This window comes from Drosophila serrata, unplaced genomic scaffold, assembly GCF_035046125.1.
Source record: "Drosophila serrata isolate PLE 108 unplaced genomic scaffold, ASM3504612v1 contig_347, whole genome shotgun sequence".
In the NCBI taxonomy this organism is placed as follows: Eukaryota; Metazoa; Arthropoda; class Insecta; order Diptera; family Drosophilidae; genus Drosophila; species Drosophila serrata.
The window spans coordinates 1,531,096-1,557,930 of record NW_028257245.1 but is presented as its reverse complement, the minus strand read 5'-3'; the positions used below and the strand labels follow the sequence as shown (position 1 = coordinate 1,557,930).

Genomic DNA, 26,835 nt, shown 5'->3' with positions numbered 1-26,835 from the left:
CATTCAGCTTCAGACACGGCTTCAGTTTCTGACACCAGTGTTGCCATGTTATTAACACCCATATAAGCTAGATTCTGAGCAAAATTAAGCTAATGAGATATGATTGAAGAAGAATCTATAACCGAGATTATATATACAACTATTTTTTTGTCCAGCCAATATTAAATAACTTTTAGTAAGAACTTTAGTTATAAGTTTTATTAAAGGCTTTGTGAAACCGCTTATACTTTTTTATGACAATTAATAAAGTTAATATTAAAATATTGTTTGAATTAGGATTAATAAAGATGGGAATGAAAAATAAAAAATATATTATTTAAAATGAAAACATTAAAACGGAAAGTTGATTGACCTTCCACTTATCCTTCATAATATAAACTTATTCCAAATAATACAATAGAAGTAAGTAAACCATGCATTACATGGTCCAAAATACAGATTTCTTTTTTATTTTTTATATTTATCGTGATAAAATCACTTGTAAAATAAATAATAAATAAAATTTTTCCTTTAATATTTCAAATATTCTTGGGTCTTGCCTGAAATAAGTTAAACTGTCAACACTGCTGCAGGGGTTGGTTGGGCAAAGTCGTTTGGTGAAACTGGCTGACAATTCAGTTGGAAAACAAAACTCGTGGCGTGCGGGTTGATACGGTCAAAAACAGGTTCTCCTGAGCGCGGCCAAGTTTGAATTTCGTGAAAAGACTAAAACGATGCTCGTGCGCCGTGTTAAATTCGAAAAGTTCTGACAGTGGCTCTTGACTGAGACACAAATTTAGAAGATACTAATTCGAATTGGACGCGGAAGAGCTCCTGGCCAGGAACTACGATTATTCTCCGCTCGGGGTTACGCGTGCGCGTCTCTGCAAAGTCAAACCAGAGGCAAAGTCAAAAGCAAAGCCACAAGCAAAGGCAAACACAATTGTAAAGTTAGAGTAACACAAAACGGCGACGGTCGAAATTACCGGTTTTTTTTTCGCCAGCGCGCTTTGCTCTCTTCCTTTTTTCGCGCGGCGGCTTTGCCCTCTTCGTATCTGTTTTCCGAAAAGTGCGTTGGCTTTTCCGCGAAAAATTTACAGTCAACTTATATCGCATGGAGTTTTCATCCCTCTCCTACCGAGTTCCGATCATCCGAATAATTAAAGTCATAGTGCAACAGTGAGTCCAGCAACTGGCGAGTGATTATAATACCCGAGCATACATATAGTTTGTGCTAATAATACAAGGTGCAAAAGGAAAACACACGAATGTGCGAATTTAAATGCCATATTATAAATATTTAACAATGCAGCCGTGCAGCTAAAGCGGATTATTGGCCACCGACGCGTGGAAACGCAAAAACACGTCGAAACAAAGGCCTGTAAGTTCACGCCATCATGGCCAGGACCCCAACGAATACATATATTATATTTATCCTTGCGGGCGCCATGTGGTTGCATTCTAATGGGGATTGTGCGTCAGATGACACCTGATATACGACATATGACAGGTGTCGTTCTGCCAGGATGGTAGGATGATAGAGCGATGCTTTTATCCAATCGGAGATATTCTTTTATTACAGGTGTCTTGGACATCATCTAGGATGAGTTTGGGACTTAAGGATAACTAGAAAGATAGAATATGAATCTATATTGATTTGTTTTCCTATCAAGGGATTTAAGAGATAGGAGTGGTCTTAGTTTGTCGGTTTCATAAGGATTAAAACTACTTTTATACTTAATAGCAGAGTGATAAATGGGTTTATACTTTTAAAAAATATCTTAAAAGAATTATAACACTTGTTTTCATATCTATGCTATGCTTTCGTAGGAATTTTAAAACAGTTTAGGACTGGGAGTGCTCTTAATTCCTTCCAGAGTTTCAACTCTACGGCTTCAGCAATAAAATAAAGTTCCGATTAAATTGCCTAGGCTCAAAGTGTCTGCGTGGGCCTGTTTCTTGGCCGTCCAGCCAGCTCCAATTAGCAACTGGCCCAAAACAAAACAGTTGGCCAATGAAGCCCAAGACGAGGCTGAAGCTAAAGCTCGCCATTCACACACAGTGCAACTGTTAAAGTTCAGAGTCGCCACAAAAAGATACAACGCGAAGCGCTAAACAAACATAAAACTGAATACCAAATGAGACAACAAAAGGAGGAAGCACAATAAAAGTCACATTAAAACGTGGGGAGCAAAGAGAGGAGACGCTAAAGAAAGAGAGAGCAAAGGGAGCCGGGGCCAAAACATAACCGAATTCGGAATCAAACGGCTGCACGAGATACAAATGTATCTGTATCTCGGCGGTGCAAGTGCTTTGTTTTCCTGCATTCACACTGGTCGCCTCTCGTGGGTTGGTTGCCTTTGCGTTTGTGTGTGCGAATTTGCGCCCTTTGTCTGTCGCATAAATATTTCAGCAGGCCCAAAGACAAACTTATCTGCTGGATACATTATTCACTCGGCGATTTTGTCGGATTGCCAATTTATTAAGATATTTTTCGAGGCCATTAACAGCGTCTGGAGGGGCGCAGATACGAAAATACGCAGATACATTTATGGCACATTTATGTTTTATGATTTTCTAGTTGGAATGCGGTATGTCTTCGCTGCAATTGGAAGAGTCAAGTCCATTTCGAGCCTGCCACCACCAGTGGCAAGTAGCTGAAAAATTGTTGTAAGACTGGTTTTCAGCTACTGCCTGCTCTCCCTCTCTCTCGATTACTCTCTTTTCTCAACACTCTTTATTCCTGTGTTACCAACCTTTTCCCATTCTTCTTCTGCACAGAGAAAAATATTAAGATCACTTTGTCAAGTCTTCAAGATCAGTAACTATGAGTTATCACCATTCTTGGGTTATTGTTTTGCTACTTTGACATTTCATATCTAAAACTCACTTATTATTTACAAATTTGATGTATATTAAAGCTGTTATTGGTATAAATTTAATATTAATTTAATAAGTTAAGGCTATATTTATTTTCTGTGCTCTAAATGCGTTTGTTAGCGCCCCGGCTCTCTTGGCTTGGTTTTGCAGCTGTCTCGCCCGAAACCACTTCGGCCCAGCTATAGGCCATCATCCTGGCCAGAACGCATCTCCTTCTTCCTCTTCGGTAGCCGCAACCTGTTTCTTTTCGTCTTTTTTTTGTTTTCTTCCAGCGAGCCAAGAGATCAGTTTGGATTCGGTTAAAGGAGCCAAGGAAAAGGAGGCTTTTTTCTGGCTTCTTTAACGCGAATTGTCAACTCATCCGGCGATGGTGTTCTTTCGAGCGAACTAACCTCAGTCAATCCCCGGGCTCAAAGCCGGCTAAAGGAAAACTCGTTTGGCCTGTTGATTAATTAACATTTGAATGTGTCTCGTGCCAGTTAATGTGGCTGATTTGTGGCCGGCCGGGTCTAAACATCAAAACATCAACAGTCTTTTGTGGAATTCATTGTAGAAATCCATTGCGAAGTGTTTTAACAGCTGCTAAAACACATTGAAGTAGGATTTGCATGCCAAGGAGTTCGTTTCTGATGACGTTGTCAGTTTCAATTGGAGTTCAGTGCTTTGAGATATATTTTTCGTTTGTTTGTTTTGGCCTCCGTTGGCCAGCTATCCGTTCACAGCTATCCGAAAGATACTTCTGCGTAGGCTCGGGCCCTCTTGGCCGCCGCACTCAAACTGGTTTCGGCCACATTCAAAATTGTTATGTTAGAATAAAAGCTTAATTGATGCATATACACACACGTACGAGCTAGTTTTCAGCGGCAGCTACAGCGGCAGCCCCCAGATACAGAGTCAGATACAAATCGAGATACAGATGGAGCCCAGACGCAGCTGGAGCGGTTATGTCATGCGGCGTCTATCGCATGATTGATGGCCCGTTCCCTAGTCTGGGCCCCCAGCTCCTCCAGCCGAAATATTAGGTATTGATTTGGCCCTGCTGATAATTGTATTTCTGATTTGTTCAACTGGAAAGCCAACAGGTGGATGGGAGATTGGACTCCTCGTCCAATAAAGAGAATGAAATATGAATGCTGCGAGAGCAGCAGATACCTTTTAAATATTTACTGTGCTGCCGAAAGCCATCTATCTCCGTTGCAGAAGATTCCATTACATGCTTAAATATTTAGGGCAATTATTTTGCTCCTTGCCTTACTTGGCAAGGCCATGAAAAATGTATTTAAAACCGCTCAACAAATATTTGTAATCCCAGTTCATATTTATTCAAGTGCCTTGGGCCAAAAGACCAATCCAATCGTACCTAAATTTGATGAAATAAAATGCCATATATTTCATATGCCACTAAAGGTCTCCCTTTGAAGTGTTTACTGCAAAAAAATAGTTGAATTTACCGCAGTTCTGTAGCAATTAGGACGCAACTGAGGAATTTAAGTGAGCCAAGCTCCATGAATTTGCAAATCGCAACCATAACGTGCGTTGCGGTGGCAATCCCTGTCCACGCTTGACTGACCAAATTGATTGATTGACAGCCTGGTTCGGCAGTCAGGATCGATGTTTTAGTTTTTGCTAAATTAACTAGCAACTGAAGGGGGAAGGGATGTAAGTGGGGGTAACCAAAGGACAGAGTATCCTTCAGCTTTTGGGGAATTCACACCTCGCTGGAACTGGGTGAGTCAGAGATTCGGCGGCAACGGGGGAAGTGGGACCTCATTAGAGCTAATTCAATTAGACGAGCCAAAAGTTTATGGCACTCTGGCTAATGCGGCATGTCCAAGCATCCATCCATCGGATGCCCGAAAGCCAGAGCGCTCGATGTGTGCCCATTCATTTGCATGCTGGAATTTGTTTCAATTGCATTAATTAGAGTTATCAATTCCAAGGGGCGGGCATATTGCCCAATGGGGGCGGGGAGAGCTACTCGAGCTGTCAACTTAAGTGAATGAGGCTGCATTCTCTCTCTCTCCGTTGGGGAAAACAATGGAGCCCAGCTACTTGTTTTTAATTGGATGTAGCCTAGTTTGTAAGTACAAAAACTATTACAAATTTATAGTTAAACAATGCCTGTCAGCAATTTAAGCTATAAGCGTATGGTATTGAGCGATAATGAATGGCATTAACTCCGAGCAAATAATATTCAACCAACAAGATAATCTCCCAGGCTTATTTCTAAATAAAATCAAGCATTTAAGTAATTGTCAACAACTAACACAATAGTAGACATTTATAATTAATTATTAATTAAAACTAAAATCTTTGCTACCACAAATTGATTACATTCATTTAATGTCGTGACTAACAATTAATTATTTCTAATAAATGTGAATTCAATATTTAAATATATAAACAGCAAGATAAATAAATCCTTTCGGATTGCATTAGGAATAATAATTTCCAACCAAAAGCTAACGAGATTAATTGTGTAATGCATTTTCAAGTGATAATACTTATTGAATTCATTGTGATGCAGTGGCAATGATAATCTGCACGCATTGTCATAGAGTTACTAGAAATTGCACGAGTATAAGTGCTCTAGATATCCTTTTACTTAATCAACTTACGGCAAGGGATTTGTGCGGCACTTTTCGCACTTGATATCCAACCGCGGGGCAGCTGATGGCAACTTAATTGGCAAACAGCAGAGGCAAAAGCAAAAGCCATCGCCGCATTTCATTTTATTAAAGCAACGCAATGGACTCATCGGGGGATATCACATGTTTATAATGCAGAAACTGCATCAATTACGCTTCATTAGAGTTCAAAATGAATGCATAAGTAGGAGGCGGTTGCATTGACTGCGGAGTGGAGCATATAATTCATTGGCTTAATTAAGCTGACCGACTGACTATCCCCCTACTCTCATCCCCTCCCATCCCATCACACCCCATCCTATCCGATCCGAGTAATAACTTTATCAAATTGCCAGACGAGTGAAAGCAGCCAAAGCAGCAGCAGAATCAGTCAAGTTTGCTTTATCGCCAGAGCACTGGCTTGATGTCAGGCGGCAAGTTTGCTTATCATAGTTGGCTCAGGCTCTGGGGGGTGTTCCCAGAAAATAAAAGGGCTGGAACCACCCCCGATGCTGGGCCACTGTTTTCCCTCTAATTTATCACAATTTGCATGTCAGTCACGCTTGTATATATAAATTGCATACAATTTGTCAGCCCCAGAGTCTCGTAGCCGCTCCAAAGGAAAAACTTCCAAAAGCTGCCGAGGAAGCTGTATGCGACTCTGTATATCCTTTTGTCCGGCAGTTGACCCATATTTGTTAGACTTTTTTCCGTCAGCGTCACGCAATTATGCGGGCTCCTGTCATTAGTTGGGACTATGTAGTAGCTACGCCGGCTGATGGCCTCGTATCGATGTCAATCCTTGCTGTCACAAAGCAGCATTATCATAATGATTCCCTTGTGCTGCCTCTGAGATAGAATGCCATAGAATACTATCCCCACGCAGGACTATCAAATGGCGTTTGGCATCGAGTGAAATGCACATCCTTGGGCATGACAAAGGTGTACGTTTTGTATTCCGAACCGCACACAGTCCTCTGTCCTTTATCCATCCTAGCAAATAGTTTCATATTGCAATTTATTTTGATTATTTTGATTATAGCCAGGTCCTTGACTCATATGCAGACACGCAGAGGTGACGACGATACACCCGTTCGTACGTTTACGTGCGTGCCAGTACAAGGGAATTTGAATAAACTGACAGCGCTGACAACGTGCCAGAAAGTGGAATTAAATTTAAATGAAATTGCCAGCCCTTATTCGAGAGCGAGACAAAATGCGGAGGAACAATTCACCAGCAGTGTCAAGGGGGAGTGATGCTGTGGGCCATCCCCAAAAACAAATGGAAAGCCGCGACAAGCAAACAAGGAGCGCGAGGAAGCGAAGCAACAAGAACCGAACCAGTCGCCATGACGATGGGGCTGGTTTGGGGTGTACGAGTGGGGATGGATGCTATAGCTAAGCATAAATAAGTTGTTAAGCCATCAGTGAACGTGCCCTCCACACGCAGTTGGCCACACTGGCAACTGGCAAGTGTGGCTGTGTGTATGCGGCATCCTATCAATACGGAAGTGGAAGTTCGCACCACATTTTCAATTTGAGCAAATTGAATTTACGCTGCGCCTCGCCGAGCAGGATCTGGGCCAGGGTTGCCACCGCGAACGAGCTCGCTCTAGTCTGTTTATCGCCTTCGATGCGATTAGCTCCAAGCTTAACTCGTTGCCAGATAAAACTTTTCATTCAATTTATTTGGGCCTTGTCCCGAGATAGCTCTCCATTTCATATTTGAATCCCGCATTTCACTGACTGCGAGTGTGTGTTTGCAAATCACTGAGGGAAATTTAGGTTTATATATTTTTTCCCCATATAGTTCCCTAGTTATAATTTTGGAGACACAGATACTTATGTTTTGCGAGCTATATATCCCTTTGTACAAGCAGAGACATCCTTGTTGTCTTAAGTATTCTCGTCTTTGAAAGGACTCTTTCTCTTCAGTGTACCCGTGTGGGACTGTGGGTAGGATGAACTCGCTTTTTCGCCTGGATACTCGTGCGTACGTGTCTGTTTCTCGGAGTTAGAAACTCTGTCGGTTTGCGTTAGTCCTTTATCTTTATCTGAAATTTATTGCTGGTAACAATTATGAGCAAGGGGTGGAATGACAGAATGGATTGCAATTCGCGCAGTCGGTCCTCGGGTCGTTAGTATTTCAGTTGATGGTTATCCTTTTGATGAGTATCATAAAGTTCGCTTAGGTGCGGTTATGGAAACACTTGCCACTCCGATTTAATGGGGGAATTGGGGCAGCAGAAACTCCGAAGCTTTGAAGCTTCTCCGCTGCTCCAGAACTCATTAAGTCCTCCCCCCTTTGTCCGGAATCCAATCTCATGTCAGTTATATTTCCTTTTCAAATGTTCGCTTTGGACAATTATGCTTGCCTCGTTCGCAAACAATTTGCCATGTTAAACACACAGGGAAAGGATGGAATTGGAATTGGAAAAGAGTTTATTGCAGGGGAACGCATAAGGACTCCTGCCCCGCAGTTGGCCAATGAAGAAGCTCCAAGCAGGCGGCGCCAAAAGAACGAGACATGGTCTGCGACAGAGACGGAGACGGAGACAAGGCTTAGCAGACAGGACGAGAAGGAGTCAGAGGAGCAACTCTGATTTACAGAGACACATTTACATGACACAACTCGCTTTGCGGTCGATTCCAATCAGAGCGGCACAGAGACCAGCCTGACATTTTGCGTTTTCGTCTGGCCAGGACTAATGAGCAGCCACAGGAGCAATTTCCACTCTGTTTTCTGCCCAGATTGAGGGCTGCAATCAAACGGCTGCTGCATTTTATTTTCGGGCGCATCTTTAAAGAGCATCCTGCCGCAATCGAGCGACAGAAATTGTGTTTGTTCATCGCATTTGCGGCAAGGTGGTTGCAGGTCCAAAACACCACTCGTCGGTGGTTGATTTCCACTGCATCTGGCAGGCCCTTAGGGTGGGTTTTCCACGCGCCACCGACACAGCCCTTCTCCCGCGACCCTCCTTCTCCTAGCCTAGCGCTACTCTAGGAAGGATTCCCGTTGCAGGCAGGCTGACTCACCTCACGTTCCGCCTGACTTTGCTCCGCAGTGTTCATTATATTAAACAAGTTTACGCCATAAATGCCGCTGCCAGAGGCAAAGGCGGCAGTCGGCAGACAGCAGACGGCCAACAGGACCCGGGTCTCAAAGGGAAGGCAAGTCACACGGGAAAAATAACATTTTCATATTAATTTTTAATATATTGCACTATCAAAAAATTCGAAATTGTATGCTTGCTTATCTCTCAATTATTATCTCTTATATTTTAATAACGAACTCCATTATTGTATGTAGAGATACATTTTTCTAGGGTCCTTATTTTTCCTCTGTGCATCCAGCAGGGTTGCTTGTCCTTGCTGCTGCTTGCCGTAATAAACTCTCGTGCAACATAAACAGAAATCCAAAATGCGACGACCGGGGGGCAGCATGACTCATGCAGGTGTGCTCAACGTGCAACGGGGCGTGGCAGGCAGTTTGCAGTTACCAGTTACCAGTAACCAGTTACCTGGTTCTTACCCTGGCTGAGTGAGTGGAGCACACCGTCGTATCCCTGGGATTTTTGTTTATTTTTTATTTCGCTCGGCTCTTTGCCGATTTTCCGTCTGCATATGCCCATTCATGTGTGCCTCGGCGGTGGCTTTGGCCGCCTCTCGTAATTTGTCGAGTCTCCTTTGCATATCAAGCTCTGCCTCAAGACCTTCATCGCAATGCCAGTCTCAGACCCAATCCTCACACCGTTAAATCCGGGATCCCTCTCCGGCTATCATCATCTCTCCGTAATGGGTTTGCATTTGTCTAGAACAGAGTCCAGAGTCCCGGGGCCCGGGGCCCGGGGTCTGGAGCTCGGCAACTCAAACACTTGTAGCCCATCACCCATCCTTTGAGCTGTTGTTGTCTGTTATTGTTGTTTTTACCCTGCCCGATCCGGGCATTAACTTTTGGTCACGCATTTTGGCACAAGGCCCAAGGAGCAGCGAAGGGATATTTATGACCCCGAATGTAAGCCTAACACTCCGTGGCTGATGTCACCGAAATGTGATGAAAATCGAATGTTTTGAGAGGGTTTTGAAGCGGTGGAGAATGATTTTCTTGGGTTAACTGAATGGCTATCATGTGGCATTTAAATTGAATGTGTATCTCGAAGTTTTAAAAGAGGATTTTGGGAGTTTGTTTAATCTTTTAATTAATTAATGTTATACCTTTTTAAGAACCCTTTTATGCCGTTGTAAACTTGAATTAGAATAATATGGAGTAGGAAGGGTTTTCTAGTCTGTTTATAAGGTCGCGTTTTATTATTATTATTAATTAACTTTATCTTAACTGATGCTTAAGCATGATTCAGGGTTTTACCTGTAATATATTGTTCAACGATAATTCAAATGTTTTATTTTACGGAGGGAGTCCTGTATTCGTCTATTTCAAAATGTCTTTGCCCAAAAAAAAATGTCCCCAACAATTGCCGACAATATGCGAAGGGCATTAATGCGTCACTTGCCGCTCTCACTCTCTCTGTCTCTCAATCTGTATCTGTCTCTTTCCCTGGGTCCTGTTGGCAATTGCTTCCTTCCTTCCCATCTATCCGTCTTTCTGTCTGTTGTTATTCCTCTTACACTGGAAGAAAATGCTGCGTTTATTGCTCTCGCGCAAATATTTGCATATCATAAGGAGCATCATCATCAGCAGCAGCAGCAGCATCCGTGTTGGCGTCGCATCGCCTGCTCATCGTCCTTATTGTGTGCTCGAAAGTGGAGAACAGCTGTCGGACATGATGTCCTTGCTCTTGCTTCTTTGCTTTTGTTGTTTTTGTTGCTGATTGCATTTACATTATTGTTGTTGCTGTTGCCATTTGTTAGCTTCGTTGTTGCTGTGAAAAACTAACGAAAAAAGGAAACCACCCCACGCATTCGGCGCTTTTGGTGGTTGCTCTCGATCGCCGCTGCCTAGCCAAAAAATGGGGAGGATATACGTGCACAAACACATACACACGTTGTATACACACACATATATATATATATTCTTTTGTGTCTACGTGTGCGTTTCATTGAGGATGCGGCGGCAGCAAAAATCAATAAATTCGGCATGAGCAAGTCCCTTTTTTCGGCAAAATGCCGGCTGTTGTTCTTGTTCCTTGTTGTGGCTCTAGCATTTTCTATGCATTGCGTTTAAGGGAAGTTCTCTGTTAGGACTCGTGTCGGGTCCTGCCCGGCACTCTCACTCTCTGCAGCCGTTTTTGTGTGTCTGTGGAAAAAGGCTTTTGCCAGCCAGCCAGCCATCCTGCCGCAAAAGTTGCATTAAACTCTATTACAAAATGCTAAGGCTTGGCGGTCAAAGGCGGGAAAGGGAAGAGTTGAATAGAGGGAAACAGGGAACTCGGGGAGAAAGGGGATATAGAATAAAAAGAGAGAGCAAAAAGGGGGCCTCAAAGCGAGGGTGGCATTCAACGCCTCGACGAGCTGCATCAAAGGCCGGCACCGAGGGCTGGGAGAAGGACCAACGAATGTTTGACATTTAGTCCCCTGCATTTGGCCAGCTTTATTTATGTTTCTAAAATATATAAATTTTCCACTTTTGAGGGCTTTTCTCGTCCGCACCCCAACATGGCGTGCTTGCCAGCGTTTTTCTTTTTATTCTATTTTATTTGTTTATGCAAAGCTTTGTAAATCCAATGATTCATTCTACGATCCACACCCCATGCAGTCGTTGGAAAGGAAAAGCTTAAATGAGTGACAGAAACACTCCGGAAATTATTCCAATAAATAAGAATGGACTGTGACATTTCTTTCGTGTGGCGAAAATTCCCCTACCCCCTGGGAGTTCCTAGCCCCGAGGCGGCGCTAATGAAAAAATAATCAACCGAAGGAGCGAGCTAACAAGGAGCAGCGCGCAGCTCATTTCGTATGGATTTTGATTGTGTGCTAAAAAGGACTCTCCGGAAAGGGGGTTGCGAGTCATGGTGAAGGATGATTCATCCGTCCGTCATTTGTCAACTCAAAAGTCCAATGGCGCTCATCAGCTATGCGGGGTCCACTTTCCATGATTAAAATTTACAATTACTAAGACATTAATTGATATGCCATAAGGTTTAAGCGACATTTAACATTCAATCCGGGGCGATTCGAAAAAGATAAATTTTCTTGTTTCCTGCTTAAGGATGGGAGGAAATACATTCTTTGGGGTAAAGTTGCAAAGAAAACTTTGGCCATAACACAGGTAGATATTGTTTATGCTTTTTGGTTAAACTTTTTTCGGTCTAACCAGTAAATCTTTGCACTGGAAAAAGTAAAGATTATTAAAAGAAATGTATGGTGTGTTAAAGAATCTTCATTGGCTTTCCCTTAAAAGTTTAAAAAGGCTTTATTTTGTCTGACACTTACAGACACCCTTAAATAACATAGATCAAAATGACTGTAAGAAATCCCAAAGTATGGGTTAAAATGCTTCATTAAACTTTATTTTTTCGAAAGAAAATAAATCCAAAATCTTGTGATCTATTTATTTTCATAAGAATATGTATCTAAATCAATTTGATCATCAATCACCTGTTTAAAACTAGATTCGATACAAAGTCTAAAACAGAAAATAAACCAAAATTGATGACATATTAAGGTGATATATTTTTTTTATGTGTCGTCTGTCTGCCACATATGTGTGACTCCTTCCGCCTTTGTTTCTCTCAGGGGCAGACAGGCGTGCAGTATTTATGGTATTGAAACACGCTAAAGTTCAGTTCGAGTCAAATCGAGAACTTCAAGTGGTAACCCGCACACACACACACTCTCGCACACAGTTGCATATGTGAGTGCGCCATTTTGCAAAAAGCTGTGCGCCTTCTTTGTGGGGGCGGGGGGGAGGAAAATGGCTTTTGGGAGCAGAAGGGCTGCCAGGCCCACCCTTGGTTGGCCCAAGTTGTGTCCTTAACTCCAACTTCTGGCCAAGTCTCGCATCGAATCCCATTCACACACACTCACACACACACACACACACACACACAAGAGTGGAGCTAATGCCACTGTGTTTGTGTTGCGTGCCCTGCAGGGGTGATTAACCTTTGATTTCGACCCCTCAACTCCGCCCACTTTGCCACTTTTCAACTTCCCTCTTGGCATTCGATGCTATCGCCGACTGATTTAACATATGCCCCAACTCCAAAAGGGAAAGAAACGGGCTGATATTGGGGGAGACGACCATGCGATACCCAGGAAGTGCTGAGGTGTGGCATACCGTGAGGCGTATGGATCAGTAAAAGCTTTGATATTTTCCGATTTTTAACTTTCATAAATATAACTAAATATTCTTCCTATGAATTCCCATAAGCTCATGTTCAATTATTTCCTCAAGAAAATTTTACCTTAGCTTGCACTTCAAAAAAACAAATAATATACTTCATTCCTTTATGTGTGGAAAAACTCCTTTCCTGTATATAATTGGAATACCCTTTTACCCTAGACATACTGTCTTTCAGATGGCTCCAGAGTCATGCACTTTGCTTACCCAGATTTCCACTGATTGGCCATTTTCCTTCGCCCTGCGAGTGTGTTTTCCATTGTCGCTGTGTGGTCATGGTAACTATGCGAATATCCAGACGATAATGGGGCTGATTGATTCCGATGTAAGTGGATTTGCCTAGCGGATAATACGATTATTGGCCTCCATTTCCACCGAGTGTGTGTCTCTCCATCTGTTGATTTGCGTGTGTTGTTGAATGGCACGCACGACTGCGGTTATCGATGGGCGTTTATCCAGAAAGGTGGCGATAGGTCAATGGGAATTACTAAAAGAATTAATATTTGGGAATGTGGTTGAGGTGTGCATAAATTTTAAAGTTCCTTAAAACGTTTTCGTTAAGTCAAAACTGTCAAGAACAGATGCCACTTAGCAGTTTCCTTTGACTCTTAAGAGTAATATTTTCACAGAAATCATAAAAACCATTTCCGTTTTTTCGGTAAAATTGACATTTTCATCATCTAGCTTTCTGATAGCAGGGCAAACAGTGTAAAATTGCAATTAATTCATGGCCAAATATTTATTTTGAATTATTTACTCTTCCCGCTTCTCGGCTGATCTAATTTTTTTTTGCTGCTAGTTCGAGGGCATTGGGCTTATTTGCATATCGATTTAATTTCATGGTGAATTTATGCCACGAAGTATCTATGAGCAGCAGCAGCTTCTATAAGGGATTTTCTCATAATTGCAAATTAATTTGCATTTTAATTAATTTCTGGTCAAGTCCCAGGAGAATCCAATTGATTGCAAACAGCGAACATGAAAAAAAGAGATTGGAGAGCCCTGAAAGAGAATGGAAGCAATTATCAAGGAATATGAAAGCTGCTTCTGCAAAAATCAACAAAGGCTGGGAGTGAAAATTTACAATTGAATGCGTTCTGGAGGGAAGGCCATTGCAGATTTTCCTGTTATTGTATAGCAACCCTCTTGCTCGACGGGCCTAAGCAATTAATGTAATTCGTCTTTCTGCCCTCGCCATAATAGCATACAAATTACGCATACGCCGCGTGTGCAAATCACCCAAAAGGGAAGTGGAAGGCAGAGGCCGGGGCAGATTGCTTTACGCTCCATTTAATTTTCGGTAAATATGCCAATAAAAATTGTGAAACACGATGCGGCCCCCAAAACATCCGAGTGAGATGAATATTTGCTTTTAGGACCCAAAAAACCCACACACAAGAAGGGTCCTGTGCTCTCTCTTTCTCTCTCTGTTATTTGCGTCTTTTCGTGTTTTAAATTGCCCCAAAAAATACACTGGACAGCGATAACTGTGCCTGTGGACAGTATGAATATTCCGTTTAATTAAGGACAGAAGCCTGACCCGGGGCCCATCAGGTGGATGTAATTGGCCGGCACCAGGACGAGCCACATTAGCTGGCAGCCGCCGAGATGTGTCATGTCCTTGCCGGTAGATGTGCCGCATAAAAGTCGATTTTAATGTGAATTTCGTGTCGCACAAACGAAATAAATTTCAATAAATTTCCCACAAGCGAGCAGAAGGTGGCGGGCGAACAGGGGGAGGTGTCTCTAATAACTTTTAATTAGTTAACCATGTGGAAGTTTTTCGCAGCCAAACTAAACGCAAATTTGCTGTCAGCGCAGTTTAGTTTTGCTCTTTACCATCTCTGTCGCAGGTCGGCAGCCAGGAGCTGAATTATTAACGCCTGGCAGGTAGAGGAGACTTTATATATTTTGTATATATATATATATATATATATATATTTTGTTTGTGGATAGAATCCCTCTTTGATTGCGTCCCACAAAGAGGAATTTTTCGGCTGCCAGCTTAAGCGTCATAATTAACTGCGACACAAACATTTTCGGCACTCAGTTCAGTTCTCAGTTGGCTTCCTCCTCGGGCAATGCTGTGGGAATACGTTTATATATTTGGCTAAACCAATTTGCCAGGACTTAAATTTTAAGCATTATTAATGGTTTTTGCGGCGGCAGTGGTGGGGTGGCAGAGACCATCCGATTCCGGGGGTTAGTTGGCTCGAGGTATAACCTCTGCCTCCGGTGGCATAATCACCGGAAATCTTGAACTGGTGCCGAGCGTAGCTCAATGTGGCACAATGTTAGTGGTTGACTTTGAGGCATATTTATAAGTCCATCATCCCTAAGCGTTGTTTTATTATTTGGTGTGTTTGCTGCTTTTAGATATCTCTGATTTTTATAGTTATCCCTGGATAAGAAGTAGGTTTGTCTTAGGAGAGGGTATTAACTGCTGCTTGAGTTTTTGATCAATTTCCAGTGATTTTTCATTCTATACTGCTTATAAAATTATATTCTTTATATGTTTTTATAAGTAATAGTGAGAAATATTATTATGGAACTCTTTTTAGGAGATGCAGAAAGATTTAAATGGAAATGGAAACTACTTTAAAAGAGCCTTAATATTTTATATACGTAATATTTAATTTCTCAATAAAATCCTTTCAGAATTTAGGTTTTTTAGTGTAAAAAGCACAGATTACATATCATAGCTGTCACAAATTTCCAATTCGACAGACTCCACTCGAGTGTGTGTGTTGGAGCCAATGAGCTTGTGACATGAGCCAGCGATTAGGGGATATAAATAAAAACATCTGACATTTGCCAGTTGAGCTGCTGCTGCGCTGCTGCCACTGCATTCAAACAAATAAACCCCTTTTCCCAGCCCCTCTCCCCGTAGTCTCTGGACAGCCCTTAAACTAATTGTTTGCTTTGGGCCAGAAGGCCCAACAAAGTTTTTCGATTACAAAATTGTTTCGGTGCGGGGACGGGGATAGAATTTTTAGAAATTTCCATTATCCTTTCGGCAGCACGTCGGCGTATGCAAACATTTGTGTCGGGTTTGGGGTTAGGGTGTAAGGGTAGGGGGACCGAGGCCTGGGGGCGATGTGATGGCCCCAAAACTATTCAACAGTCGGTCAGCGTTTTTAGTTTCATTTGTAGCGGCTAAGGCAAAGCGAAAGCAATTTACACGCATTTCGGCGCAAAATGAAACGTGCCTCGGCCACTAAAATGTTTATGAGCGCGGACTGCGAAATGCGAGCCGGCGGAAAAGTCGGCTTGGGGGTCAGAAAATGGGATGGAAAATGGAAGCTGGGGAAAAATGCGAATTGCCGGGTAGCGAGCGCTAAGCCGGAGCTGATGAAATAGAACAGAGCCATAAACACGGTCGAAGGGTGGGCACCATTTGCCACTTCTATGCTCGGTCTGTTTGTCTGTCTGTCGTTTTTTTTACTGGTCAGCACAAGTCGGTCAAGAGGAGTTTGGAGCCCGAGTAGGAATCCCTTAAATCCTTCACGCCCCAGGGCACCGAATGGGTTGTCTGTTTGGATAGCGTTGCAATTGTTCTCCTGCTGCAGCACTAAAATGGGATAGTTACGAGCCACCCTCAGAGTTGCCTACTTAACCGGGCTCTTTCCCCTCGATTGCGCAGCAATTTAAATTAGGTTTTCCACTGCCAACCAATTTTCCCAGCAGCCTGGTGAAAAATTCATGGATAAATCAATGAAGCGTATGGCCAGAAATATGCATGAAGCACAACAATATTCCGATGTCAAAACACAAAACCGGGGGAGGTGGCTTTTGCAGCAGTGCGATTAAATGGGCAAACAATATTTCCGCTCTGGACAATTGCACAGCAGAAATCGTTGCATATTTTCCAGCACAAGCCCAGTCCTGTAGAAGGACGAAAAAAATGGCTCAGTCTTGGCTTTTGTGAAATTAACAAACTTCGGGCAGGATAATGCCGGGCTGGCTGCAGTTGGAGTCTGCCTGGCGTTCAATCGAGTCAACAACAATCGCCAATTCAACTTGGCCCAACTTTGGCTACAACTTCCCCGCTCTTCGGCCCCGCGTTGTAAATTGAAATACTTTTAGCCGGCACAAAGTTGCCAGTTTACAAGTTTCCCAACGTTCAGTTTCAGTCGCTATCTGCTCATAATATTTGCCGTTAATGGTGAAAAATTTAATTTATGTCACGTCCCAGACGCCTAGCGCTGCTCTCCTTGTTTCGTTCCATTTTATTTGATTTTATTTTATTTTATGACACCAGCCGACCTACTAAAAATATTTTCAAAAGTATTTGGCTGCTACGTGATGTTCGTCTTAAACTGCAGGATCAACTGACAGTCACGTGGGCGAGGGCGTGGGCGTCGTCTAAATGGTTTCTAGGGTTGCAGGATTCTAGGATTTCTGGCATATGGTTTGGGGATGTGGAAGGGACACAGGATGGGGGGCGGTTAAGGGTCAAATGGTAGTAAGTTAATCAAAGCAGGCTGTGTTTTTTATGGGTTTCTTTACTTAATATAAATTTAATTAACATTTTGAAAGGTTGTGGAGCGGAATGTTGAAGCTAAGAGTGTCCCAAAAATCTTTTTACTTATTATATGTAATTATTTATACACAGGAATAGGAAGGTCTTGCTTTTATTAAAATTAAATTTTGTACACTACGAAAACGTAGTATTTCAAAATTCTTGGAAATCATGTTTTCAAAGGGGTTGTAACCAAGCTATACAAGGTTAAATAATAAGTAATGCAAGAGAGGAATAATACACACTCTAGTATGATCTTGCTTATCATAATTTATTAATAAATTTTCAAACAATCGAAGGCATTATCAAATAAGTCGAAACTCTTAACATAATTAATTAAATGAGAAGCGTAATTCAATAAGCCATAATGCGATGATATTGGAGCTGAAGCAAGTGGTCTCAGGTTTATGGCATTCCTCTTCCCGTCGGGATATAAATATTTGCCATGCTTCCAAGGTAAAATTAAATACGAAATATTTAATGATTTCCAGGGTTTTCCTCGGAAATTAAAACAACAACAACAGCAGCAGCCGCAGCACTCATTTATAATGTAAACATAAATAACTCTTACGGCAGGATCCTTCAACTATGAGCCGTACTACACATGTACATACATATATATAGGAGGGGCTTGCCGGGAGGGAGTGTGCAGGATAAAGAATTGAATTGAAATTGTAAATGAAAATGAAAATGAAAATGAAAATTCCCACGCACAAACGACGGCGGCTATTTCGCTTCGGTAATTTATAAATACAAATATGCAAAGCCATAATACGGCAAAAGAGTTGAGGAAACACATCGCTTGTGTGTGCCGCATTTCATGGAAAATTAAATTGCCAATGGTCAAGCTTCTCGGATTCCGTAGAAAAAGCCCAAAGGGTTTTTCCCCATTCACCCCTCAAGGGGATTTTCAGCATAGAAGGAAAATTGATGGAAAATAAATTCAATTTTTTCAGTTGCTCCCCAGCCCAAAAGTGATCCTGTTTGTGTAATCGATTCTCGATGTAACCAATATTCCGGGACAGGAGCAAGGGCAGGGGCAGGAACGGGAACAGAATGACGACAAGGACGATGGGTTCGAGCTGATAATTGATAAACTATGCCAACGGCTGAAGGAGGCTGCCATGGAAATTCTCCGATTTAATGTGATTTACACTCCTCCAACCTGGGCCGTGAGCATGCGTGTGCCTCGTTCCGGGGCTTAAGGCAATAAAAATTCCGGAAAACGGCATTGCCTGTCCGGCATCGTTTTCCACTTACTCCGGCCGGGTTTTATTGAGATTTCCCCCCTCTCAATCCGGAGTCGTTCGTCCGTGTCGGTAAGAGTTGGCTAAACGGAGAGTTTTCCTCCCATCGCCTCGAATTAATTGTCGGAGGAGTATAACCTTGACACATGTCTGGCCCCGGGGCTTGGGGAAAACCTCTACGCTTGGCTACCTTCTTCACTATTTTCTCTGCTCGCACACTCAGGGGGCTGGCTGTGTGTGGTTTCCCCGATGGAAACCACTTTTTTAGGGAGAAGCGAGAAGCATGGAAATGGAAATGTTCTTATTGCTTTACGCTCCAAGACATTTTCCCACAGTAGCGCTTAATTTAATTTTGCCGCCGTTCTTCAACGCTCGCCCTCTCGCTTTTAGTTTCAGCAAAAGTTTCAAGGGAGCGCGAGTCTTGCTTAATTAGCGCCTGATATGTGTGGGATGTACGAGTGCGATACGGATTACAGATGCTGCACTCCGGACATGAATCTCCCGGAAAACCAGCAGGGAGGGAGGGCCTTTGATCAGCGGCGAAGGATGCAGCCGCCTCTTCATACGGGACAAAGGCCTTAATCTTCTCGCCATAAAATCTGCATGGCTGAAAGTTTACTTTCAGTCTGAGTGCAGTTTTATTAACCCCTAAGTGAGCTAAGAGAGCAGAAATTACAGGTCGCATTCGTGGAGAAAGGGTTTATGTTTGTTAAGCAACTCGAATGTGTGTATTAAAAGCAAGAAGTCTGAACTATACCTGTAGTTTTGGGTTAGAGATATAGATTCTTGTGGTTTATAAGTTTATTAATTAAATACTCAAACTTTCTGATTTATAGTCAAAGAGAAACTTTTAAAAGTTTGAAATTATTATTGTTAAGGAAAGGCTATAAAAAACCTCTACATAAATAAATCTAATTAGAAAGCTTTCACAATTAATAGTTCCTTTTCTAAAAATAACCTTTTAGTTACTTGATATTCGTATGATAACCACGGCTCCTGTAAAGGTTAACAACCATTCTCGCAGGACCCACGTCCAGCTCAAGTTTCACTCATTCCTCGCTGGGAAATCTCATTATTTCCGTTTGGTTAAAGTGGAAAATACTCCGAATGCCCCCGAGGATTACCTCTGATGCGTATGTTAATGTGTAATTTCATATTAATTCCCCCATTTTCCCTTCTCCTTTCTTGCAGGTGTGCGAATCGCTTTACGTTGAGGAAATGTAAGTAAATATAATACCTTAATTTCTGTGGGAGCCACCACGCAACGGGGCTTGCACGCGGGAGTAAATAACTGAATAATTTCAAGCCATTCTGGGATATATTTGAATTAATTCGGGTATTCTGTCTAATGGCGCGACGACGACGCTTTGAAGATCTGAAGAGCGTCGCAAACAAAAGACTCAAGCTGCGAACTCGCCGATCGCGCTCCCCAGCAGCAGCAGCAGCAGCAGCAGCAGTAGATAATTGCGATCCGCGGCCAAGACTCTCAAATTATAGTTTACAGCCATTGCTGTGCGTTCTCCAATCTTTCCCCGAGAGTTTATGGGATTCGGCACGCAAGGGGCTGTGCTCCCTGGCCACTTTTCCAGCCACCTTCCCCCGAGCTCTCTGCTAACGAGCGCTCGTATTCATGTAGTGACCAAAGTTAATGTGTTTCTTTTCTTGCCACTCTTCTACCGCCCCGAGAGCTATCAAAGTGTACCAGATCGCCGGCTCTCTTAATGTTTCTTTTTGCCTTAAAACATGTTTGTTTTGCCGGCTAGGCCCCGCCTCAGAAACGGTCTCCATCGCCTTGGCTGGGTCACTGACCACAGACAAATTCGAACAACAGTTAACAACGCTGCCTATCGACGCAGTCAAACCTGGAGCCCAACTCCCATCAACTCAGGTTCCTCCATTTCCATTGCCCGATCCCCATCCTCTTGCCACATGCAGCACACGTTTTTCCAGCTCCAAACACTCGGGAAACTGTTTTTGTTTGGCCGATCAGTTAGCGCCGAACATTCCACCGCGGTCCCGAATGAATGGAGTCTGGTCTGGAGATGCCTTCAGACTGGAGAACGGAAGATTGAGTGCCCAGAACTGGGGATACAAACTGCTATTAGAGCTTTGAATTAAAGAGACAAAGGTCCTGTTCGAAATGAAAGGGCATTAATGTGTAGTTACTTGAAACCTATTTTCCCTTTTTCTTAATAGAATCATAATTAAATTTTCATTTCCCTTGACAAACTAATCACTCCAATTAGTAGATTTTTCCCACACAAGTTCCATGGAACATAATTTTCCACTTAACTGCATCGCTGAATTTCCACGACGACAACAATTGAAGCATTTTTCTGGGATTTGCTTTATGTTTGGGTTTATTTTCGTAACTCAAATGAAAACCAACACGAAAATTGGCGAAATATTCGCATAAACCGAATATGGGAAATCCGGGAAAATATTCTCTCTACCATTGAAATGTACGGAATTTATTGCAAAGCGTTTTTGTTTTTTGTATTTATTACCTGAGCGAAGCGATCCAATTAACAGCAGTTGGTTCGCTTGGTTGTTGTCGCATTGCTCTAGTAATTTCAAACGATTTGGCCTTTATTGTTTCGCCTAATCCCCAGTATTTTGGGGCCAAAACAATTGATAAATTAAATGTGATTAATTGTAGGGCCAGCAGGGTTGGGATTTGCAGTTAAGTTATCAAACTGACAGCGGGCGGTAAATGCTGGCCTAATGCATTAAACTGCTCTGGTTGTGCTGGCAAACGTTTTAATTTGCTTTTGTGGCCTAAACCGGCATCCCTGCCCTCCCGCCGCCCGACGGCCTGTGTTCTGCGGTGGGGTTTCTGTGGCAGAAAATGCGAAAATGTTTGCAATTGCCCGGACTGAAACTGAAATTGAGACTGAGTTTATTTTTTGAGCTCGTGAATGGATGGAGTCCCTATCAAATTGTGGTGGCCGAGGGAGAGGGGAAATGTGTTTTATATTCCAGCAATTTAGCAGAAATATTCGCAAGTGCTTATCTGAGAAGGGCCATCAACTGCTAGCTGAGCTCTCATTTAAAGAGCTCCGGTTATTTTAAACTTTATGTGCATCAGACCAGGTCCTTTTTCCAGCCATCCATCCCTGCGCTCGCTCGCTGCCTGTGTGTACGTGCGAAAAGCCCGGAGTTCGCTTGTACGTGCCCGAAGCCCCCGAGGAGCAGCAACAAGTCAGAACAGAAATTCAGGCATTAAATAAACAATTTATTCGACCATTTCGTGCAATTCTCAGCTCGCAACTCGGGGCCAAACGAAAACTTCTAATCAGAATGGCAGAAAGTATTTTCATTTCATTTGCGGCTTCAGCTCGGTTTTGGGGCCAAACTTTCGTTGCCCACAAACGAATCAACAAGCCAGTGAAAAGTTGATTAAACTTTTCTGTCAATACACAACATACTTACATACTTACAATATTAATAATGCGCAAAATTTACCAAAGTTTCGACTCGGAAAATCTGTGAAAACCCGTTTCCTCGGCTTATATAAGCCGCCAATATTAGCAACTAGTTGCCGTTCAATTTGGGCGTGAACGTCACGAAACCAGTGTCGATTGGCTTGGTTTTTAGGATTATTTTCAAGCCGGAATCCGGAGGTAGATAAAATTAGCCAAGCCTGGCCACAATCTCTTCCCATTCACTGCAGCTGCAAGCGAGGCGGCCTTCAAGCCGGGCCAGAACGTTTGGCCATTGGGCCATTCGGCCAGGGAAATACCAGGAAAAACTGAGAGCCGCGTCCGCGGGTTCAAGGCATAAATGGCGAAACTAAAGCGAATATTTTGTGAGTAACTGAGCCGCGAAACAGTAAAGAGGAGCGAGCTCTTTCAATCAATTGCGGCTGTTGTTCTTGCTCTTGCAGCTGGGAGAGCAATCAGCATTTGCAGTTCACCAGGAGCAACAACTACGACAGCAACTGCAACACGAGGACACTCTAAAAAATATGAAGCCTTCAATTAAGAAGTTTGGCTAAGAATATCAAGTGTGTGAAATCCATGCACATTGCATCCAAGCAAAAACCAGTCTTTATTCTATGTCCAGATCTTTGATTTTTAGCTTATACTTGATTCACTTTTCAAATAGTTTTTTCCCAGTGCAAGTGCTGTGGCAATAGCTATACCTGGAGTAGCAACATCGAGTGCAGCGGCAACTAGTTTGACTGGTTGACACAGTTGGTGGCCAGTTACACAGAGTGGCAGAGGGAGGGAGGCAGGGAGAGCTGGGAAATGGGAGCTGGGAGATGGCCAGGCTAAAAAGTAGTTTACGGGCGCACAGTTTTGCATTCTGCATTCGAGGGAAAAGCCAAAGAAAGGTGATGAAAAGGCAAAATGGAAAGTCAAAGACGGCAAAGAATGCAAATTTCCCTGAACACTTTGCCAGCGATGAGTTGCATTGGAGGCGTCGCTGAAACGACGATGACGATGGATGCTGAGTGCTGCACTTTGGCTTTTGCGACTGCAATTGGCACTTTGACTGCTGCTGCTGCTGACTTTGTTTCACCTTTTCGGATGGAAACCTGCTCATTAGGTATGCGTGGCGGACTCCCGGGTTTGTGCCTGGTCACGGCAACTGCTAGCCCGGTTGCCTAATTATAGCCACTTTCGCCTGGCTAATTGCCCCGTCTTGTCATGGCGAAATTCATCAATGCCATCGCCGCTCTGTCTTTGGTTCTGGCACTGGCACTGGCTCTGGATCTGGCCGGAAGCCTTCACAACGACCTTCCGACCTGAGCTGACCTGCTCCTGATTTATAATTTCTTACGGCCCTCCGCTTGACATTTTCGCGTCTGTTCTGGTCTACTGCGTTTTCTATTTTTTGCACACTGAAAAACACAGGGCCAGGTGAACTAGATTTCTACAAATTAAGTATTCATAATTGTCATTTGTCAAGAGCTTTGGAAACAAAGATAGAATTGTATTTACATTTAGATTGTTAACAACAAACATGATTTAACTGGATTTATTTTTGACAACTTAATTAAATTATGTTATATAAGAATACCTGGTTCAAAGGAAAGCTATTGTTGGTAAATAAAATTACCTTTAATAGTAGCTTTTCTTGGCTCACAATTTTTCTCACGCTGCTCTCGTTCTCCTTTAGACTTTGCTAATTGGTCAGCAAGGCAGGCACTTTGCTCGCCGGGCGAACATTTCTCTGGTTGAGAATGCATTTAGTTCACTTAAAGTGTTGATTAGACGGAATTATATTTGAGTTTGCAAGGAAACGTTGAAGGAGCCACGCCCGAGCAGAGTAATTGCAAAATAAATGCAAGCATTCGTTGCGCTTCCCTTCACACACTTTGATTTCTCCAGATGCCACAACAGGAGAAGCCTGAACAGGATTGGGGAGGATTTGGGGGAGATGGCGAACCTCCTGAAGAGCCTCTTTATGCACACATGCCCGTGCACTTGAAACTGCCAAAGGCAGTCAAATAACCTGCCGCTGAATCCTCCTGAGCGCTGCCAGGAGCTCGCATGGCTGCCATTAATACAAATGCAGGCAGCGGCCGCCATTTTGCCCGCAGCACTTTGACAGCTCGCGACCAGCTCGGCTCAGGGGGAGTGAAGGAGTCGTCCTTCCTGCTCCTCCTCCTCCTCCATGCTCTCTCCCACAGTCCTGGCACGAGTATTGCCTGGAGTTATGTCTGAAGTGGATTCGCGCCGCACAAAAGAGTTCTGCTAGCGATGTTTGCAATGTTCGTGCATTAATTAAATGCGATTTTCGTCATGTTTGTTGGAGTTTTTTGCAATTATCATCATCATCAGGATATCCTGAACAAGCTGCAGCGGAAAAAAAGTTAACAACAAGTCTTGAAAATGAAACATTAAATTTAATCAAAATGTTTGTCTTAGTAACCGAAATGACATTTAATTGTTCCTTAAACACTCTATGTTGATGGTACTTTCAATTGAGGTTGTAATAGTTGCCTAATTTGTATACAATTGGAACACATGCCCCTGATCAGTGCTCCAATCTCTTCCCTTTGCTGCTAGTAACCAGGTACAGTTTTTGGGGGCCAACTTCAAGGGCTTTGTTATCGCTCGTCTGTTTCGGTTCACGGTGCAGTGCCCTGGAAATCGGCTTAGACAAATGCAGGACCTACTGGAGCGCATAAAGACATTTGCATGAGCCTTTAATTTCGGGCAGATGGCTAAGCCAAGCCAAATATTTGGCCGAGCACCGACCGAGGGAGCATTGAGCTGGAATGGAATAGTTTAGTGCCTTCTGATTTTCGACTCTATTGCCGCTCAGAATCTGCCAATCGAACATCATCATATTTTGCTTTCAATTTCCTCACTGTTTGCTTATGCAGGCGCGCAGGACGAGGTCCTTGGGTATCAGAGGGTATCAGCTGGCAAAGGGAAGTAGAATATTTTCATATTCATGGGGTTCTCTCGCATGGCAAAGGCAAAATTCGCATACAAATTGTTTATTTCCCACACACACATACACCGAGGAAAGGGAGTTCCTGCATCAGCATCGGCATCGGCATCAGCATCGGCATCTGCATTTGCATCTGCAACTGGGCGGAACTGAACTCTCTCTCAACTGGGAACTCCCTGCTTTCTACTCCTACTCCTACTCCTTCTCCTACTCCTTCTCCTACTCCATTTGGCCTTCGTCGAAGGCAAGCCAAGTGTAGTACAGCACCAAATTGAGACAATATTTGCACACGGTTACGTATACGCCCCGTTGCACGGCATGGCGCACGGCACTCTGCACTCGGCACTCGGCATTGGATGCTATAAACGAGCGTTTTCATGTTATTGGCTTTGCATCGCAGTGACGACGGCGACAGAGCAACCACTGTAATAAAACCACGTAACAAAATGATTGCATTTGCTAACAAATTCGTGAAAATTTCTGCTAGCGTTTGACAGTTGCCAAGAACACAGAGAGGGGACGGGAAAGCTTAACTATCAATGTGTGTATGTGCCAGTGTACAGTGAACATTTGCGGGGGGTAAACCAATTTACCGGAATCCTCTGCTGGCCATCAAACTTTTTGCTGGCCAATGAATTTTTGCGGCACAAAGAAAAACCTAATGGAAAGTTAGAGAATAAAATGCTAAATTGCTCTAGTCCCTGTGAACCAAGATTGAATATTTGCTTTGATCAGTTTTGGGGAAATGTCAAAATGTTTGCTTTCTGAGAGTTTTCATATTTTCTGGCAATTGTTTTCGAGTCATATTGGTTGTTTAGGGAAAGTAAAAGTTGAAGAGTTATGCTATAACCTCAAGGCTAAAAGACTAAAATAGATTTTTCTATGAAGAACCATAATGAAATATCATCTAACATTTGTATATAGATATTATTCATGCAAGTTCTCTTTATATTTAGACTTTACTGTCACCTCCCTGGATTTCCCTGCGTCTGTGTTTGCCTGTTAGAGAGTATTTGCCAACGGATGACTCATTTGCTGTAACTGCGCGTAACGGTTTAATGAGTTTTTGGCCACTCTTAGCTGGCCCTCACCCCTCGTATATCCGCCTGGATCTGAGCCTGATGTATGCCAATTGATTTAAGGCCCAGCTCTTCGCGCATTTTCGGCCATGAGTGTAGTGGGCTGGAAATGGAGGGTGGTGCCAAGTGGGTGCTGGGTGGCTGCTACGTGGATAGCGCGCCATCACTCGCTAGGTTTAATTGCGCAGTCTGGTTTGCGAGCATGCCCCATTGAAGCATTGAAAGTCATATTGACATTTCAATGAGTCTCATTTACATTAATGGCAGCACCACCAGGGGAAAGTGCGCTGGCAAGCGGGGGCGGGAAAGTAGGAGAAAGGAAGTGGAAATGGAGGCGAGAGTGTGCGGAAAATGTGGCTGCTTTATGGAAAAACCATCCGCCCTGTGGTCCCATTGTCCTTGTTGTTCCCGCCCGCTGTTGCTGTTTGTCAGCATCGTTATTCGCGCCATTATTCCGCAGCAAGTTATCTCGCTCAGCGTGACTTAAAAGTTAAGCGTATTCATTATGTCCTTTATGCCCACCATCACCGCAGTCGCTGGCAACACCTTCCATCCTTTGAGTCCTGGCTCCTGCTGCCTGTTGCCTGTGGCCCGCTCTGCCTTGCCTTTGTTTTATTTACTTTTCCAATTTGTTTGTCGTCGCGGTGGAACAATAAAAATCCATTTCATTGTAGCCCAACACAGCCGTAGGCAGCCTGCATCCGGTATACCCTTATCCCTTATCCCTTATTCTCCACGACTTGCAGTTGCCGTGTAGCTGAGCTGGCTTTAAGGCCTTGTAATTTAAAGATCC

At 43.2% G+C, this 26,835-nt stretch overlaps 1 protein-coding gene across 1 annotated transcript in view; it reads left to right on the top strand.

Moving 5' to 3' along the window:
- Positions 1–615: 615 nt before the first annotated feature.
- The window catches only part of stan (Protocadherin-like wing polarity protein stan), a 48,863-nt gene continuing 22,643 nt past the window's right edge, over positions 616–26,835 (top strand). Inside the window, 2 exon segments of the mRNA XM_086838332.1 lie at positions 616–1,360; positions 19,747–19,775. The gene's annotated coding sequence lies outside the window, so the exon portion shown is untranslated.